We start from the raw sequence: 21757 nt of genomic DNA, 5'->3' as shown, positions 1-21757 counted from the left end.
TTTAATGCATTTTAAAACTGAAAAAGATCTTTCACCAGATGCATTACTTGAAGGCAAAGTTAAATATATTCTTAACATAATTTCTATGTTTGGAAAAGTGGATATAATGCTATTTTCTATTATAAAATATAACATCTCACTGGGAGAAGTTATGGATTTACTTTTCATAATTAATTTAAATTGTATTAATTCAGCAGAGAAATTTTCAGTTTCAGTTTCTTTATAAAATTGAAATAACTTTTCTGTCAATTCTTTCATATTCAGAAAATCCACATGAAATAAAACTTCAAATATCTTATGCACTGAATAGTAAGCTTCATTTCTTATTTGAAATTGTTGAATTAAAGAATCGCATATTATGTAAAAGGTGTTTATAATAAAATTTCTTTTACCGGATAATGGATAATGATTCTTCATCGTTATCCATTTCATCATAAAATCTTTTTTTCTTTTTCTTCTTTTTTTTTTTTAACTCTTTTAGTACTATCTTTATAAGTTTTTATTTCACTTCACTCTATGGCTTCTTTCTCTATTTCATCAAAATTTTTCCTTATATCTTTTACAAATGATATGAGACTGTTAAACAAATCAACAGCTTTGCTGAAATTATTTTCTACTTGTTGAAGTAATTTTCTAGTCGCATTTATGCGATTTAAAATTTTATGCCAAATTAACAGTAATAAAGAAAATTCCAGAGAATTTATTTTATTAACTATTTCTTTCGTTTCTATCTATGTAATTTTTTTCTGCGAGTCATCATTTGCTAGTTTTATTATTGCATTTTTAATTTCATTATATCCATTCATGATTGCATTAATTGCATCAGCTCTTGCCAGCCATCTCGTGTCAGCAATTATTTTGAGTTAAATGTTTTTCATTATTTTTAAATAATTCTTCTAACATGTTCCAATGATGCATTGAAGCAGAAAGAAAAACATATTTTGTATAGTATCAAAAAATGTTGAAGCTGATCTTCAGCATTCAACAGCATAATTACCAACTAGATTTAAGGAGTGAGATGAGCATGGAATGAAACGTACTGCTTTGTTGTGGTTTTTAAGACGTGCTTGCAGCCCATTGTATTCACCTGGCATGTTTGAGGTATTGTCGTAACTCTGACCTCTACAGTTGATATGTCAATATTCATGTCATTTAAAAAATCATTTACTGTTTTCTTCAAATTTTCAGAAGAGTGTGATAATATGGGAACAAATCCTAAAAATCTTTCAGTGGGCTTTCCATTGGCCAATAAATATCTTATAAATTGACAGTCAATTGGTCTACGTGCAAAATATCCAGTGTTGAGTCTAATGTGAGGGAAAAATATTTTGAAATAAACAACTCTTTCAATATAACTGTGTGTGTGTGTGTGTGTGTGTTATGGAGGTTTAATGGCGCATAAGCTGCTGAGGCTATAGTGCGCCTATTCATAGGAAACTGCTAAAAATAAATTTTTGTTGTAATAACTTGATTTTTGTTACAGTGATCTTTCAGAATTTATGATATAGTCCAATTTTTTTCAGGAAAGGGAAAAATTCATTGATATTTGCTTCCTTGCCAATAATGTCATTTAGTGTCATCGGTTCTCGCAGATTTCTCAGGGAAGACAGGACGGATGATCTGTCTTGTTGATACTGTGGGCAGTCAATTAGAATATGTTTTACTGATAACTGTGTTAAACAGTGTGGACACTGAGGAGGATCCTCTCCTGTGAGTAGATGGAGGTGAGTGAGATACGTATGTCCTATTCGTGCCCTTGCAAGTACCACTTCTTCTCTTTGCACTGTTTTGGTACTAGTGTGCCAAAGCTTTGGGTGCTGTTTCAACTGATAGAGTTTATTGTTGGTTTGGGAGTGCCATAGATCTTTCCACTGCGCGAGACATGCTGTTTGTATGATGCAATTGTAGTCAGAGGCTGGAACATGGACGGAGGTTAAATCAAAAGTTGATGGATTTTTAGCAGTTTTGTCAGCGAGTTCGTTCCCCTTTATCCCCGAATGTGCTGGGATCCAGCAAAAGGTCACTGATTGATGACGTTCTTGTATTTGCAGTAGGAGACTTCTGATTTGATCTAACACAGGGTGAACCTTGTAGGAGGAATGTTGCATTGCTGTAATTGAGCTGAGCGAGTCCGTGTATACTATGTATTTTACAGATGGGTAGTGAATCAGATTTTCTAAGGCTAATTTGATTGCATGGAGTTCTGCTGAGAAGCTGCTATACTGAACTGAAAGAGCAGCCGAAATGATTGAAGTAGGAAAAACTGCCGCTGCTCCTACCGATGAATGTGATTTGGAGCCATCAGTATAGATCGGTAAAAAATCGCCATATTTTTGAATATGGCTTGCATGGAGTTGTTTCACATTGATTATTGGTAGGCGATTCTTTCCCCATTCGTGAAGATAAGTATCACAGGTTAATTGTAGAGGCGGACTCCAAGGTGGTTGAGAGTAATTCATTACTTGTTGCCTGTTGAAAATTGGAACATTCCAACTCTGTGTTATTTCAATTAGGCGTAAGCCTGCTGGTCTTATTTTAGTGGGTTTGTTTCTATAGAGATTTTGCAGTGGTGGATTAAAAAGGTATGGCTCAACAGGATGCTGCCAGCAACTTTGTATTCGGGCTGCATACTTAAGAAGTAGCGTTTTTCTGCGGAGGTACAGAGGTGGCTCATTAGCTTCAATATATAAACTATGAATAGGAGAGGTCCTGAACGCTCCAAGTGCAATCCGCAATGCACTATGCTGTATTGGATCTAGCCATCGTAGTATACTCTTACGAGCAGAATCATAGAGTGGAGCACCATAATCCAATCGGGATCTAATCAGTGATCTATATAAGAGCAATAAAGATGTACGATCTGCTCCCCAAGACAAGGCAGATAAAGCTCTTAGTATGTTTAGTTTTTTGAGGCAGGAAGTATGTACAAATTTAATGTGCTCAAGGAAATTTAGTTTCCTGTCAAGGATTAATCCTAAGAATCTGATGTTGTTAGTTACTGGAATGGTAAAGTTTGATATATGAAGTTCAGGGTCTGTATGCATTTTTCGTTGATTACAAAAATGGATGGCAACAGTCTTCTGCTGTGATAGACGATAGCCATTTAACCTTGCCCACCTTTGGACTTTATTCAGGGATATCTGCAGTTGCCGTTCAATGGATCTCATGTTCTGGGAATGGCAAGAAATAGAGAGATCATCGGCGTAAAGGTAGATCTGAACCGCATTTGGAAGTTCTTTTGTGATGGAATCGATTCTAAGGGCGAAAAGGGTTGCACTCAGTACAGACCCTTGTGGCACTCCTTCTTCCTGAGAAAATGTCGCAGAAAGTGAGTTGTGATATCGAACTTGAAATGAACGATTCTGAAGAAAGTTCCTAATAAATATGGGCAGGTTGCCTCGTAAACCAAGAGCATAAAGGTCACTGAGAATGCCACGACGCCAGGTAGTATCAAATGCCTTCTCTATGTCTATGGAAACCATAACAAGATGTTCATTTTTTACAAAGGCATTACGAATTGCAGACTCAGCTTTGATCATGAGATCTAAGGACGATCTGTTCTTACGAAACCCATGTTGGTGATTACTCATTAGGTGTTCTGTTTCGATGATCCAAACAAGTCGATTATGGATAATTTTTTCGAGTAGTTTACCAAGGCAACTGGAGAGGGAAATTGGTCTGTAACTGTACGGACTGGTAGGATCTTTACCGGGTTTCAAAAAGGCAAGAACTGCTGCATGATGCCAAGAGCTGGGATAAATGTTTTCTAGAAATATTCGGTTATAATAGATCAGCAGTATTTCTAAGTGTTTGGCACCAAGGTTTTGTAACATGATATAAAATATTCCATCTGGCCCAGCGGCACTGTTGCGTGTTGTTTTAATGGCGTGTAAAAGTTCAGAATATTGAAGAGGCTGGTTATACGGAAGGGAAACTGAGGTTCGAAAGTTGATGGCACGTTGTTCAGTAGTGGTCTTTATTTTCTGGAAATCCGGAGAATAATTTGATGCCGCAGAAACTTCAGCAAAAGTTTTAGCCAAGGCTTTGCTATGTCTTCAGGAGCAGAGAGTTCTTGCCCATTCCACGAAAGAATTGGCGAAGGGGTATTTGGAAATTTGCCAGAAATCTGCCTAATTTTCTTCCATATTAACCTGGAGTTAGTGTTTCTATTTATGGTAGATGTAAACCGGATCCAAGAATTCTTCTTGGCTTGCCTCTGAATGCGGCGTGCTTTTGCCCTTAATTTCTTGTAGCTGATAAGGTTAGCTGTGGTTGGGGATTTACGAAATAAATTCCATGCTTTATTTTTTAACTTCTTTGCTTTGGTGCAATCTTCATTCCACCAATAGTTAATGTGCCGTCGGAACTGGGTATTCGACAGTGGAATTGAACAGTTAGCTGCAGATAGTAGTTGTGAAGTAATATAATCAGTGGCGACTATCTATCGACTTCATCTATCGACTGTGTTCTTATAAATTTCTCATCCAGATTGACAGCTGACTGAAATTTGGCCCAGTTGGCTCGAGAGAACTTCCATTTCTTGCAGGGTTTGGCTACTGGCGGTGGTGCAGTGAGCAAATCACAAATAATCGGAAAATGATCACTGCCCATGGGATCGTCCATAACAGACCATTCCATGATTGGATACAGAATAGGGGAGCATATCGAGAGATCGATTGCAGAAGTTTGTCCAGTTGGTAATTGTATGTGAGTAGGTGCACCGGTATTAAGAATGGTAAGGTTTTGCTTATCTACGAAGGTTTCAATCAGTCGACCATGACTGTCCAGTTTAGTAGATCCCCATAAGGGGTGGTGGCCATTGAAATCTCCCAGGAGACAGATAGGGGAAGGTAGCTGTATTAGCAGGTTTTCAAGATCTTGATAAGAGAAGGTATGACTTGGTGGAAGATAAATTGATACTAATGTTAACTCAATTTCGGTTACCAAACGCACAGCAATGACTTCAATTTCAGTTTTCAAAGCAATTTGCTTGGTTGGGGTTTTTGAATTGACCAAGATGGCCACACCCCCACGAGCGGAAGTGGAGGTATTACGATCTTGTCGGTAGATAGAGTAGTTCTTTATGCTGGCAGAAATTTGGGAAGTTAAATAGGTTTCTTGTATACAGAAACCAACTGGATTGTAGCGATTAATTAAGTCTTGAATATCATTAAAATTGCAACGAAATCCTCTACAATTCCATTGAAGAATATAAGGCATTATTGGTGTTTAGTAAAAGAAGCTGTATCTGACTGTTTTTTTGATGTGACTGTTTTATGGCATTCAGGTTTCGGTTTGTCTTTTTTGAAGAATGGCCGACCGATGTCCATATCTTCTTCTTCCACATGTATTTCTAAGACTGGGTCTTCCTGTCTAGATGAGTCAATTGTATCCATGGATGTGTTTTGAATATTCATTTTGATGTTTGAACCTCGATTATTTGATGGAGCAGCAGCATTCGTTGGAGGAGTAGGAGAAGGAGATTTCGCTGGTACTGTAAGAGCAGTATTGCTTGCCTGGTTCAACTGTTTCGGGATATTGGACTGTTGCTGGGAGAGAACAGTTCATGCCCAGTCAGAGATTGAGTTGTTTGAGGGGACTGTAACATCAGTCTGGGTGGCCACTGATTGATATTTTTGTGTGACACCGGCATATGTACGTTTTGTAATACTGGGAGCGATTAATTTTCTTGCTTCTTGAAAGCTTACTTTATTTTCGATTTCATACTTCACAATTTTCTTTTCGGTTTTCCACCTGTCGCATGTCTTAGAATAGGCGGGATGGTTGCCTTTACAGTTAGGACAGCTCATTTCTGTTGCTGAACAGTCATTTTGAGTATGATCGGTGGACCCACATTTGGGACAGACTGGGTTTCCTCTACATGCCGTTTGAGAGTGGCCATACTTTTGGCACTTGTAGCATCTCAATGGATTAGGGATGTAGGGTCTAATGCGGCAAAGAAGATAACCTGCTTTTATGGAAGAAGGTAGGTTTGGAGTATTAAAAGTGAGTATAATATTCCTAGTAGGTGCAAGTGTGTTGTCCTTTTTAACCATGATTCTTTTTACTGCAATTACATTTTGCTCCTGAAGTTCTTGACATATCTCCTCCTCTGACACATTCAGTAGGTCCCAGCTGGATATAACACCCTTAGAAGTGTTTAGGGTACCGTGGGGAGAAACTTTTACTGAAATTCCAGCAAAATTTGTAATTTTTAGTAGATGCTCCGAATGTTTCCTGCTGATTGTTTCTATTAGTAGGTCTCCTGATTGCAGTCACTTGACTGTTTTAGGAGATCCTGCAAGACTTTCGAGATGTTTCTGAATAAGAAACGGGGACAATTTGGTGAGAGGCTGATCCGTAAGTGAATGCATTATGAGAAATGCAGGAAAATCTATGTTTGAAGAGTTGGTCTTAAACCTCTTCGGTTGAGACATGTCATGTTCACTTTCTATGTCTGGCCGAGAGCTTGTCGGCTCTAGTGGAGGAAACATATTGTGTTCCATAATTGCTCCTTTTGGCCCTTGGCAGATTAACTGTTCTGCCAAGATTTCCGGCCCCGCCACGGGGAGGCAGGAGCAGTGCCTAGTGTGACCAAGCGAGAAGTAGTAGGTGTTAGTAATAAATATATAAGAAATAAAGAAAGGTGAATTTCCTTTCCTGCTCTGTAACGTACTTTTTTAACAAGAGCTGTTACTGAATAAATAAATTGTTTTAAGGATAGGAACGTAAAAGAACTATAATATCACTTTATCAAAATCACTCTTTAAGCACAAAGAATTCGCTCAGTCACAATCGCTTGGCACCCGGGGCCTTCAATATAACTGAGCCAACTTGTCCTATTATTTCTATAAATTCATCGCAAATCATAACTTACTCTACCAGAGCCTTTAGGTTTTGAATTTTCTATATGAGCAGCTAAAATCGGATCAAATTCACTTAGATATTGTAAAACACCCAAGTAATTACCATTTCCAGAATAATAAAGCTGCTATTTGATCCACGAAATGCTAAACAATTTTTGGATAAAAATTTTATTGTGGCTACTACTTGTTTTAAAACATTCCTCCAGTACTGCTTTTCCTTACTGTATTGCTTGTTTCTTTCAGTATCAACTCTATTGTAATTTGTTGACCGATATAACAATATAGAAATATTTGAAATATGCTGACTTGAATTTATGTTCATTTAACCAAACATGTATTTTTCCAATCGTTAAACCCAGTTATTAAGGTTGTTACTTGGTTAGAAAATTATTTGCAAACATAGCAATACACTGAAACACTTTTGGGACTACACACAAGCCATTCGCAGTTAATTTTTTTCTCCGTTAGTCTTTTCTCCCTTAAAAACTGCAGATGTTAATGATCTAGATGAGACTTTGCCCGCAACTTGCATTTGTTTTTTTGTGGAATCAATACTCTCAATATTTTGATGTGGTCTGTTCTGTATGAAATAATTTTGAAAATCAGTGGAAATATATGAGGGTCAATCGGAAAGATCCGAAGGATACAATTGTAATTTTATTTCTCCTAAATCTTGATGCTCCGCATCATTATTATTGAAATTATTTTTTATTAAATTTATACTTATTTCATTTGTTTCACAATTTGAAGACGAAAGCAATGTAGATGTCAGGTGCCAGAACCCATGAGACAAACTTCGGCATAGCAATTTCCTGTTTCTATTTTCTTTTTCCCTTCACTTCTTTTCACGCTTTTTGAAGCCACTAAGATGTTTATATGGATTCATGATGGTTTTGAGATCTGTTAAAAACAGATAATTCCTTATTTAATTGTTTATTTACTTATTTAAATTTATTTGATTTCAATTCACTTACCTTTGTTTTTAACGCCGTGCTTAAAATAGAGTAAACGTGAGATCAAATTCGATTAAAAATACATGTTCAAACGTGTTAGCCCTAACAACTGACGCTTTGGTTGTGCTGTGGAGACAGGAGCCAGATAGCCGATCAGACGTTAGCCCTACATGGGTGGGAAAAGTAAACAATGGCCACATGCAGTCGACCTAAGCGCTGAGAGTCAGAGCTTAAGACCTTGAGAGTCAGCTGACCTGCTAAAATCTAGTGATGAGCTTTCACTGAACGATGCGTAAATAAAATATTACTTTTATTTAAAAAATGTAAATTATTGTTAGAAAATAATATAAAAATATGTAACACATACAATTTGTTTTTACTATCAAACAGATATATAAAACAAAAATATTTTTCATAAAAATTATTTCATTCTGAGTAGAGCTGAGCCCCTAAAAAGATGGAGCCAAGGCAGCTGCCTAGGTTTGCCTAGTGGTAAAAACGGCCCTGCATAAAAAACAAACATGTTCACGATCCAATGTTATATTATTCCATTAATACACTCCTACTTATGCCCGTTCTATTTTCTATTATTATATCAAGTTTGTCACTAAGCTTTAACGTTGAACTTTTCTTCTCTGTATGAGGTTTATTAACTTGATTAGCCATAGTGAGAGTTTTTTAATTTAAAATAAATGTAAAACAGCGGTATAATCCATGATCAGTACAGAATTCATTTTGAAAATGGTGAATGTAAACAAATAATCACGAATATAAACATGATTTTTTTTTTTTTTTTTTTGGCACTGCAAGACATCTGCACTGTATGTAAACATCAGATCTCAATGTGTCGTTAGCTTGAATGTTCCATTATTTCGATAGTCTACTGTATTGCAACAAACTGATGCAAAGAAAAATTAAAGTCTAGCAGCTAAGAACACTCACAAACCAATGGATAACATGAAACTTGTTAACTCATAAGATTAACTCATAGGAGTGTTTTGTAACTCTCAAAAACTATTGATAAAATTTATATTTTCATTGTATGAGTTGATAACTTCCTGTGAATATCAATTTTATTTTAAGCATCACTTTTAAGAAATCCATAAAAAATTAAACAGGCATATTTTAAGTATTTGACATTGTGTTATTTTCATAAAGCTGGATTCAAATGACCCAAACTTTTGGAACCATTGGTCAATGTGATCTACAGATTTAAACAAAATCACCTGCGGATATTTGTCCCATAAAAGAACAAGGTAAGCACAGGAGATCCTCATTATCAGACAATAATTGGGGCCAAAAAAAGGCCACTTAAAGTGAAGGCCAAAATCTCACACAAAATACATAATGAAAAAAAAGTCTAACTGGTACCTAAACATAATAAAATTATACTAGAAATAATAGTAATAAAAATTTAAGTACCTACTATTTCTCCTTTTTTTTTTAATCAGCATTTTGGCATATTATCCTAAGATATTTGAAAATGAATGCTGTAAGACCATAAATGTTGAGGAGAAAGAGCCATGGTTACAAAACTGGGGATATAATCTAGAATGCCCTGCTTGAGGTCTGAAGAAAATAAAGTTTTGTTTGTTTTCTTTGTTGTAATTTTACAGATAAAGTTGTATAATAGTAATAGTCACATAGTGCAAGTAAGCCCAGGCATTGGTTACACTGGCACAAAAAAAAAAAAAAAAAAAAATGTATATATATATATATACACATATATATATATATATATATATATATATATATATAAGAAAATAAAAATTATTTGCTTCCCTCCTCACATAGGTAACTATCCAGTTGACCTTTGAATTTATTCAAACTGTCAGCCTCAACTATCTGTGAAGGCAACTTGTTCCAACAATCAACGACCCACTAGCTAAAAGAAAACTTCCTACAGTCTAGTCTAAACATTTTACCCTGTAATTTGAATTTATGCCCCTGAGTTCTGGAATTCTCTATAACAGTGAATATTCTGGCTTCATTCATTTTACTAACTCCTCTCAGAGCCTTATAAACCTCAATAACACCATCTTTGAGTTGCAAGGTTGCCAAGCTCTGTAGCCCACATAATCCGAGTTTTCCCTCATATGGTTGCCATTTTGCCAATCTCACCATGCAAGTTGCCCATCTTTGGACCCCTTTCAAGAAACTGTCTTTTTTCAGATAAGGTCTCCACACTTGAACAGTATTCCAAATGTGGCCCTACAATCGCCTTATACAGCAAGAGTATGTCTTCCATATCTCTACAGGATAACTCTCAAAAAATCATGGATTAGCACCACAGGCTTTCGTGACTGCATGATTACACTGCTTAGAAGGAAAATCTCACAGAAAATACATAATGAAAATATAGTCTAATTGGTGTCTTAAACACAAAAAAATTATACTACACTGTTTGACATTAACAGAACACGTAGAAAACATGGTGTAACTCTTGCAGCTTGCGGTGAAACAGGACAAAATTTGGTATGGTGATGTACCATAGAATAACAATGAAATGAGGAAACAGAAAGTAATTTTGGACAGGTATAAGAGACATTTATAGGGGTTATATACGAATTACCAAAAAAGGTCACATTACAGAAGTCAATACAAGATGCTCAAAAATACTGTGACATGACATCAGTATGGCATATGATTCCCTCCAACAGCTAAACAGATCTGACGGTGGTAAACCATGCTCGATATAAGAGTGTCTATAAGGTTCTGTGGAAACAAATCCCATTCTTCCACCATCCACAGTAGCAGTCTCAGAGAACCTTAGCTTACTAAGTGACCGAGAAGTCGGGTGCAATGTGATACCCATGGGCATCCCACACATGTTCAATCAGATTTAAGTGTCTGGTGATAGTGCTGTCCATTGCAGTCATTGGATATCTTCAGTTTCAACACATTCCTCCATCACTTGAGCTCTATGTGCAGTGGCATTATCGTGCATGAAAAGAAAATCTGGGCCAAACACACTCCTAAAAAGACACATTTAATGTTCGAGAATCTATTCTACGTACCTCTGCGCAGTTAGTACCTATATCAAAAACACGAAGGGGACACAGCATCATTATTCCACCTCATATGAGAGCACCGGAAGTGTCCCTTATTCTAATGTTGGAGGGATAGTACCGCATCCCTTGTTGTCTTCAGATGAATGTTTTTAGGCTAAAACACGACTCAGAGAACAGAACTGTACCCCATTTTGTCAGGTCTCCCAATCACATGTTCATGGCACCAGTTTCAAAGAGCTCTGCTGGGGTTTGGGATTAAAGGTATTCTTGTTTTTTGAGGCAGTCTCTAGGGTTCCCCCTATGTTCCACAGTAGCATCTGAAAAGCAAACATGCCAAAGCCGGCAAGTGTGAGTAAGTGTTAGTGTGTAAAGTTTGTGTGTGTTATGTTTCGTGTCGGTGCCTGGCAACTTCACAGCCAGGGGACAGCAAAAACCTGGTCCGCTGTCCCCTGGCTCCCATCCCATGCTACATGGAGGCTAAGGGGAAGTCTTGCCTGACCAACTTGATTGAATATTATGATGCAGTCACAAAAGAACTGGATGCAGGGAATAACTTTGATATTATATACTTGGATCTTAGAAAGGCTTTTGATACTGTTGCACATGGAAGACTGCTACACAAATTGGAGCAGTGTGACATTGGAGGCAAATTGCTGCTATGGATAAAGGGGTGGTTGAGGAGGAGAAGACAGAGAGTGGTAATCAATGGACACTGCTCATCGTGGACTAATGTTATTAGTGGAGTCCCTCAGGGCTCAGTGTTGGGTCCATTATTGTTTTCTGTATTTATAAATGATATTGATGATGGTATATCAAGCTTAATGTCCAAGTTTGCAGATGATACAAAGGTTGGCAGGGTTGTCAAGGACACTACTGACACTATGCTGCTGCAACAGGATCTGGAAAGGTTGAGCAGATGGGCTGAGAGGTGGCAAATGAAGTTTAACATTGACAAATGTAAAGTACTACACATGGGAAACAGCAACCCCAGAGCAACGTATCAACTCTGTGGTACTACACTGACAGTGGTAGAGAATGAAAGGGACTTGGGGGTAGTTGTGCAGGCAGATATGAAGTTCTCTGAGCAGTGCAGACGGGCTGCAAGAGTAGCTCATGGAGTATTGTCAATGATATACAGGAATTTTTCCAGCAGGGATAAGGAGGTGATTATTCCATTGTATAAGGCAATGGTCAGGCCACACCTAGAGTACTGTATACAGGTCTGGAGGCCTCATTTCAAGAAGGATGTAGAGCTGCTGGAACGAGTACAGAGAAGGGCAACAAGATTAGTGAATGGAACAAAGGGGTGCTCTTACGAAGAAAGGCTTAAGTTTTGCAAATTACAGTGTCTGGAGACTAGGCACCAGCGAGGTGATCTGATAGAGGTGTATAAAGCCTTGAATGGTTTAAGCATGCTCAATGCTGATGGGATTCTTCCTCTAGCTCAGAAAAATCACCTGAGAGGGCATAAATTCAAATTGAGGAAAGACAGATGTAGGATAGACGTGAGGAAATTTGCCTTTAGCCAGCGGGTGGTTGGTTGGTGGAACAGACTTCCATCCCTTGTGGTGGAGGTTGATAGCCTAAATAAGTTTAAGGCTCAGCTGGACAGGTATTTGGAACGAACAGAGGGGTGAAGTGGAAGTGGGGTTTTTTTTTTTTTTTTTTGGCTGATGCTGCTTTCTTGCATCAAATGCCTCTACTAATGCTAATGCATGCCAGGGACCACTAACAGGCAAAGACTCTTAGTAGGACAACAAGAAAACTTGTTATAAATAAGGAAAACAAAAAGGAAGGAACATAGTGTGAGAAGTAGGGGTAAGGGAATGGATGGGAAAGAGAAGAAAACCAAGGGCATTAAAGAAATAGGCATCTCCAGCAGAGGCAGAAAGCGAGAGTTTAAAGAGTAAAGAACATAAGACGTGGACAAAACTTATGCAAATCGGTATCGATCAATAGCAAAACCAGGGTGGTCAACCGTCCTGATATGGCCGGGATTGTCCCAATTTAGAACTTCAAATTCCCGATAATACCATAATTTGTCCCGATAACAGAGGAAAACACTGTCAATTTATTGATTTTAAGTATTTTTTAATTAATTCTTATTGGAATCTAACATGTATTAAAAATTAATTCTAATAACATGAGAAAGATTAGAATTAAAAATTTTTTTATCTTTGTTGTTTTAAATTACATGTACATGTTAATTTATCTGTGCATTACATTATTTTAGTAATAATTCTCAAAAGAATTTTCTTTTTTTTTGAATTGTTAAAGTGAACTAATTTTTAAAATTAAATAAAAAAAAACAGTAATAATCATTTAAGATATCGTAAAGTACAGTGAATAACCACATTCAAATGCTTCATCAGAAAGAATTTTCAGCTTAATGAAAACTGCTTGGCTTGAGAGAAACCGTGTTTTATTAGAAAATTAAGAAGCCAAACTTACGGTGAAAGAAAACTAATACATATCCTGTTCAGAATTTAAAAACTTTTTAAAATCTTTGGTAGGAGAAGAAATTTTAAAACTAGCGAAATCTAAAAAAAAATATTTAGTACAATAAGAGCTTTATATGCTCAATATTTCCTATATTTTGTAACATTTAATAATACAGGGATTTACCTTTATAGGAAGCCTTCATATCCAACTCTCCTAGTCCATCACGTAAAACAATTAAAATACAATGATAAAATTTATAAACTACATTTTAATGTGTTCCACAATGACAGCATGATAGCGATTTAATAGCCCAGAATCACCGTTGAGGCTTCAATCCCACTCCAAAATTATTAACCGCAACACAACTATCAGTATGGGAAAACGTTTTGTCAAAAAACAAATAGTTTAAGAATGAAAATAAAATATGTGAAGTCAGATATCTTTCTCCTTAAGTTAGACAAAAACTTTGATACTACGTGTTCACAGGATGGAATGAAACTAAAAAATGTGCCAGTGCGTCTGTATTTAAAAGAAATTTAGTCCTCACCACCAGGGCCGTTGCCACCCTATGTGCTGCCAGTAAGCAAAATCAAATTTGCTGCCCAAAAATATTTTAATTAAAAAATAAAATAAAGCATAAATAATTATTATTAATTTATTGAAAAAAGAAAAGAATTAAAACAAATCTCATATATAATATAATGAAACACCAAAGAAAAATAACAAAATCATTCTGGAAATTCTAAATCACAGTAATCTTATTCTATCGCAATTGGCATTAGTAGAGGCATACGATACAAGAAAGCAAGCTTATCAGCCAAAAAACAAAATGCTCCGATTTCACCCCTCCATTTGTTCCAAATACCTGTCCAGCTCAGCCTTAAATTTATTTAGGCTATCAACTTCCATGACAAAAGATGGACTGTTCCACCAAACAACTACCAGCTGGCTAAATGCAAACTTCCACACATCTATCCTACATCTATCTTTCCTCAATTTGAATTTATGCCCTCTGAGGTGATTATTATGAGCAAGAGGAAGAATCCCATCAGCATTCAGCATGTTCAAACCATTCAAGGCTTTATACACTTCAATCAGATCACCTCGAAGGTGCCTAGTCTCCAAAAACTGTTGATGTTCTTATGGGAGTTTGATGATGCATAAGCTACTATAGGCGCCTCCGTAGCCAGGTGGGAAGGAGCAACAGTGCGTAGCACACGCTTCTTGATTACACCGGAGTTCGAGCCCGTCACCACCAAATACAGAGGATGCGGAAAGGTCAAGGGAATGACCACCGCATATTCCCAGAGCAATATGGCCTTAGTTGCTAATGCTCCTAAAAACCAAATAACAAACAACATAAGCTACTATGACTATAACGCACCTTCCAAACACTATAATCTGCAAACCTTAAGCCTTTCTTCATAAGAGCAACCCTTTGTTCCATTCACTAATCTTGTTGCACTTCTCTGTACTCGTTCCAACAGCTCTACATCCTTCTTAAAATGCGGCCTCCAGACCTGTACACATACTCAAGGTGTGGCCTGACCATTGCCTTATACAAGGGGATAATCACCTCCTTATCCCTGCTAGAAAAATTCCTGTATATCACTGAAAAGACACCATGAGCTACTCTTGCAGACTGTCTGCACTGCTCAGAGAACTTCTTATCTGCCTGCACAAGCACCCCCAGGTCCCTTTCATTCTCTACAACTGTCAGCGTAGTACCACAGAGTTGATACGTTGTTCTGAGGTTGCTGTTTCCCATATGTAGTACTTTACATTTGTCACTGTTAAACTTCATTTGCCACCTCCAGCCCATCTGCTCAACCTTTCCAGATCCTGTTGCAGCAGCACAGTGTCAGTAGTGTCCTTGACAACCCTGCCACTCTTCGTATCGTCTGCAAACTTGGACATTAAGCTTGATATACCATCATCAATATCATTTATAAATACAGAAAACAATAATGGACCCAACACTGAACCCCGAGGGACTCCACTAATAACATTAGTCCACAATGAGCAGTGCCCATGATTACCACTCTCTGTCTTCTCTCCCTCACCACCTCTTTATCCATAGCAGCAATTTGCCTCCAATGCCACATTGCTCCAATTTGTGCAGCAGTCTTCCATGTGTAACAGTATCAAAAGCCTTTCTAAGATCCAAGTATATAATATCAAAGTTATTCCCTGCATCCAGTTCTTTTGTGACTGCATCATTGCATCCAATCAAATTGGTCAGGCAAGACTTCCCCTTAACAAAACCATGCTGCATCCGAGCTATAACTGAAGTCATCTTTAACAAAGTCTCTCCACTCGCTGTCTCATAGATGTACTGTTTCTGCTGCATGCCTCTTCTACAGATACTTCCATGGGCACTGTTCTTCTGAATTGGCTTCTATAATTCCCGCTCTCTCTTTCAAAACAGTCCGAACACGTGCCGCCATCAGCCAACATCTATTTACTGTCCAACTTCAAACTCACAGAACTAACTTTTCATCTTCCTCGTTTATTTATTCATTCAACTGCCGTCTTCTGGAACAACCTTCCTTCATTATGTATTTCCCAAAAATTACGGTCTACAGAAGTTCAAGTCCAATATCAACAAATATCTTTTTTCGTCTTCTCAATCTCCAACCCAAGCACGATACTAAGTACTATAGGTTCTAATACCTCTCATGTTTGGGGTTTACGTAAAAAAAAAAAAAAAAAATCCCACTTCAGCACACTGTGATCAATGCCCCCCTAGTGGTTCCTTTATCTGCAGATTATTACTGTATGAAAAATCACTACTGATAATCAAATCAAAATTATTACTCCCTCTAGTCGCCTCCCGAAAATGCTGATGTAGAAAACAATCATCCAATAAATACACAAAAGCCTTGCTAGTGTGCGAGTGACCAACCCACAAATTCCAGTCAATATCCGGGAAATTAAAATCTCCCATTATAAGCCTCTCTGATTTACTTGCCCAATTTATTTCGCTGTACAGTTTTTTATTATACTCATCAGAGACATTAGGCCTATAACACACTGTTACTCTCAATTTTGATTTCCCACTGCTTATGTCACACCAAACTGACTGCACTATCCAGCGATGTTGATAGGCTGCACTTCCTTGGATTTTGTGTTTCTTAACTAATAGCATAACCCCTCCTCCTGCCTATCCTTCCTGTATACATTGTACTCCCCAAATTCCAGTTCTACATTCCTTATATCTGTGTGACACCACATCTCTTATATTCCAATAATATCTGCCTTTGATGTTTTGACCAACACCTCAAATTCATCATATGTATTTACCAAACTCCTAGCATTGGTGTACATGCAAATACACATGCACCTGTTCCTATTCTTAGCTACCCTAACAGAACTCATGTGTTTCCTTGTACCACAAGGACTCCCAGCAGTCTCTGAAATCCCCTGCTTCTTGTTTTCCAGGCTGCTGCTCATTCCAATAGAAGCAGTGCAAGAATCACTTTCACCTCTTCCAGCGGCTACTGTTAATCTATTAGTCTGTGTATCCCCCCAAGCTAGCAGTTTTCCGACCCTGCCTCGATGGCATCAGCAAATATTCTTGCACCCTTTTTATTTAAGTGTATCCTATCCCTGTAGAAGTAGTCTCTCCTGTTAACAAGCACAGACCAGGCTGAGAAAAATTCTACCCCTTGAGCCTTGCACAGTCTCTCCAGGGCCGAATTGATTGACAAAGCTCTGAACATATACTCCATCCTATCATGTCTGGGAAGAATTGCAAACACTTTCAAATTCATCCCTAATTCACAGCTTTTTTTCAACAGTGACCTGTACTTGTTCAGTAATTCCGCCAGTCTCCTACTCTTAATATCACCTTTTGTGCCCTTAAAAGATGATATCTGCTCTATGTCATCAACCTTTGCTCCTGGCAGACATACCCTGGTCCTGTTCCACCTATCCTTTTTACACAAAATGTTCCCCATTTCCCTGACAATAGAGTCACCGACAACTACTAGTTGCTATGTGACCAGCGCGTTCTGCCTTGGAGGTTGCCACTGTGTTGTCTGATGTTCAAGTGCAAGCTCCGGTGTTGATGTGGGCAACTGAGAGTTTGATGGGCCCTCAATTTAGATCCTTCGAGGATATGCACCCTGTCCTTCAAGCTCTCATATAGGCCCATAACAATGCTGAGTTGTACCTGATTTCCTCACACTCCTTACATCGCGCACACACAAATACATTCCCCTTGGCAATATCATCTCCCGTACCTGATTGCTCCACAAACATCAAGCAAGCAGCAGTGCATTTTAAAAGGCGGTGATTCAGAGGGCAACTGCCCCCCCTCAGTTCTGCCATGAGCCAAAGCACTCCCATTAGCTTGAGCCTTTTGCTTTGCTGCTCTGGTCTGAGTCATAATTTCGATTCAATTTAAATAAAATTCAATTTCAGTACCAAATTATAACCCTAAACTTATATTCCAATGCAGTTATAACACTATATATATGTATATATATATATATATTTTTTTATCAGTATCGAGTATTATCACCGAGTTTTGTTATATAACTTCCGTATCAAGTTATGTATCAATTAATAATGTTACATTTGTAAATCTAAGTCATTATATATATTTAGTTAAAAAATTCCAATTTAGTTGATAATGAAGTTTAACAAGATTAATAAATTTTACTGATTAATTGATAATACTATATACAATATGCTGTATTGTATAACAATGGCGGCAAGTTACAAATGGTAAATCTTCGGACACTAAATATTAATTAACTTGCAAAATCTCGCTATCTAAATTCAGAATAAACCAAGGATCTTGACTAAGTCTATAAGCTACTTGTAGAAAATAATTTAATATAACAATTAAGTTGATAAAGTGGCTAAATATAACTAAAAACTGCATGTTTGCCGGAGCTGCAAAAACTTATAAAACACGTGGATTGGATAGTCTTACTGTTACTAATTAATAACTTAAAAATCTCTATCGAAGTTAAAAATTAAACTAAGTATCATACTAGGAATATAAAGCTACTTCTAGAAAATAAATTAATATGCCAATTTAAGTCAATAAAACAGCAAAAATAATAAAATAAAAGGAAAATTATAATGTTAAAAAAAGTATACAAATTTATGTTTTCTTGCTTTAAGAGATGCGACTTTATTATTTCATTCATGTTTATTTGTTCCAAAAGATCATTTTCTATTGAAAATATTGCCAAATTAGAGAGTCACTGTTGAGACATTGTAGATCGTAAATAATTTTTGATTAACTTTAATTTTGAAAAACTCTGATCACCTAAGGCAACTGAAACTGGTAAAGTCAGAAAAGGCATTAGCATTTTTAGTGGCATATGAGAGAAGAAAGCAAGCTTATACAGCATCAACAAAAAAAAAAAAAAAAAAAAGGAAAAAATCCATCTCCTATTCACCTCTTCATCTGTTCCAAGTTTGTCCAGTTCTCCCTTGAATTTATTTAAACTATCAACTTCCACAACAATAGATGGAAGTTTGTTCCAGCAATCAACTACCCACTGGCTAAATGCAAATTTCCGAACAGCTATTCTACATCTGCCTTTCCTCAATTTAATCTATACACCCTCAGGTTCGTAATCTGAGCAAGAGAAAGAATCCCATCAGTATTGAGCCTACTGAACCCATTCAATGCCCCAATCAGATCACCTCACAGGTGTCTAGTCTCCAGATGCTACAATTTGCAGAACTAAAGCCTTTCTTGGTAAGAGCACCCCTTTGTTCCCCTCATTTGCATAAATTCTTAATGCACCTGATAACATTTGGAAAATGTATCTTTAAAATTGTTTTTAAAAATATATTGTAACACTTCAGATGGAGTAATATTGTCGTTAATAAAAATTTGAAGTACTCTATAAGTTCTTCAGTAATGTTAAACCATCAATATCAGACTCATTATGATTAATGTCACTTAATTTAATATGTAAATCTTTGCCAAGATTTAAGAAATCATTATATGACCATTTTTTTAAATTCAGAAATATTATAAATTATTTTAAATATTTCTGCATGTTCTTTCATATTTCTAAACCTTTCAGTTAACTAGAAAATATTTGTGTTTCAGTTAACTAGAAAATAATTTGAAAGAAAAAATTAATTTTGAAATTTTGTTGCGGATCCTGAATAGCTTCCTCTACTTTCATAATCGAAATGACATCTTTTCAATATTTTCCTTACAGTGCTTACTTCTGGAAACTAAGCGGCAATGCCAATGATAGTAGCCATATTATTAGCCGAGTCGAGAATTTTTTGTAATGTTTCCTCTGTTCTGTTTTCTTGAAAATATTCTGTGATTTCCCATTGGTAGGGGTGTAACGAAAGGATGTTCCATGTCCTCCGTACTATCTAATTCATATGCAGAAGCACTGATGAAAGAATTCAAAGAAGAGCTGAAAGGAGATGAAAAAGTAGGAGGGGGAAGATAAAGACATTAAGATTTGAAGATGACTAGATATCGATTGCTAATAATGAAGAATTACAGAGCTCCTTAGACATCTTGAACAGCACAATAAAGGAGTAAAATATGAAAATTAACAGCAGTAAAACAAGGTAATGTTAATTTCAATGAGGCCAAGAAGAAGAATCAATGTAACATTAGATGGAATAATCTTGGAACAGGTCGACAGATACAGGTACTTGGGAAGCATAATGACAGAAAATGGAAAAGGCCTGGAAGAAATAAAAACAAGATTGCAATGGGCAAAGATGCATTTATAATAGAAAATAACTTCTGAGAAGAAATTTAAAGAAGGAATTAAGAAAGAAAATGATGAAAACTTTAATATGGACTGTTGTACTATATAGCTCGGAAACATAGATACTGGGAAAGAAGAGATTAGACGCCTAGAAGCTTTCGAGATATGGGTGTGGAGGAGAATGGAAAGAGTGAAATGGGTGGATAGAGTGAGTAATGAGATTTTGAGGAAAGTAGAAGAGAGAACGTTAGTAAAGAATTAAGAAAGAGACAAAATAGCTTTATAGGACATGTATTGAGAAGAGAGAGAGCATGTACAGGAAAAGGATTGAGAGGTAGATGTGGAAAGAGAATTGTTGGGAGAAGGAGAATTGGAATGATGGATTGGATGATAAGAGGAAATTAGGCAGGAATTAAAAGTATAGCACAAGATGGAGAAACATGGCGCCAATGGAGCCCTGAACCTGACTGAGGGCAGAGAACTTGAAGAAAAAGAAGATTTTATAACAGAAAATATAAATATAAAACACATATCTAGATGAGCAACTTAACATGTCTGCAATTTCATGTACTGTATTTATTTCAAGTGAATTATTTGCCTGCCATGTTGAATACTGGTAAACGATGGAAGTCGCGTTGAGCATCTAATTGTATAAAACCAATCAGATAACCAGCACGATTTCTGGGTAGGTGGGACAGGCATTTGGTTAGATTTTAAGAGTAACACTAAGTTGCAGAATGGCAATCCCTTTGGCTCTTTATCTATGCTTAGCAGCAGCACTAATTGACTCAATAGCCTGAAGGCCAGAGATGCACACAATGCGTTCCCATTAGTCTCTCGAAATCCATTCATAATATATGGAAATTTTCTTTGTTCTACTGAAACTATTATAAACGTAATTACCCAGGGGAATTTTTAAAAAAAATCGCTAAATAGAAAATTTCTTTATAAAGAAGTTCATTAAACAGAGGTCCAACTTGTATATGTCAAAAATTTTTTTGGCACCCTCCTGAACTGCCACCTGTAAGCGACGCTTACCTCACCTACCCACTTGCGGCAGCCCTGCTCATCACACATGCCGTTCATAGGACCAATCATCTAAAAAGGGTCTGCGAATGTTGATTGAGTTTTTACATAATTTCGTTTCAAGAGTTTCTGCAATAAGTAGCTTGCTATAATTATGCTGAATATTGATTATTTTAGCTTCATTAAAAAGAAACATATGAACCTCAATTACAGCATGAAATGGTAACCCCAAAGTGTTTGCTCTTGCCACGTGTACCGAAGCCTCGTGTTCTTTAACACAAAAATCCAACAACCCCCCCAAGTAGATCCAATGTAAGCCAAGTCACAGTCTTTGCAAGAAATGCTATAAACAAGATCATATGTTTGTTGAAAGGAAGAATTTGTCGAACATTTTCTTAAAGATGTATGTAATTTATTAGTGAGTTTAGCTATTACATGTCCGTGCCCTTACAAAAATCATTCAGTTTGTTATACCAGTATGCTACATATGGAACTATAATAAAATGCTTTTTATCAATATTTGTTTTCTGATTGTTATTAGTTATCTTTATTTGGGAAATCAATTTAACTTTATTAATAGAGGCAATTGGATAACCTCTACTAAAATCAACCCCCCCCCCCAAGTAGATCCAATGTAAACACTTCCTAATTCATTTCGCAGATATACGTGGTCTGAATTCTAATCTCAACAATGTCCATTTCCACTTGCACTCTGCCAAACCACATGTACTTTTTCTGACAGAATC

General features: G+C 36.8%; 1 protein-coding gene across 3 annotated transcripts in view; it reads right to left on the bottom strand.

Moving 5' to 3' along the window:
- The window catches only part of LOC150091134 (golgin-45), a 136163-nt gene that overhangs the window by 105869 nt on the left and 8537 nt on the right, over positions 1–21757 (bottom strand). The window contains exon 1 of one of the 3 annotated variants that reach the window (XM_090382183.1): positions 7590–7755. The exons of 1 other annotated variant lie outside the window; for it this stretch is intronic. The gene's annotated coding sequence lies outside the window, so the exon portion shown is untranslated. Of the gene's footprint in view, positions 1–6969; positions 7456–7589; positions 7756–21757 lie in introns of those variants that run through there. One more of the 3 variants, XM_090382182.1, reaches the window with a different exon arrangement.

Source organism: Mastigoproctus giganteus, chromosome 1, assembly GCF_048544385.1.
Source record: "Mastigoproctus giganteus isolate SK-2022 chromosome 1, ASM4854438v1, whole genome shotgun sequence".
NCBI lineage: Eukaryota > Metazoa > Arthropoda > Arachnida > Uropygi > Thelyphonidae > Mastigoproctus > Mastigoproctus giganteus.
This window is presented reverse-complemented; position numbering and strand designations above follow the sequence as displayed.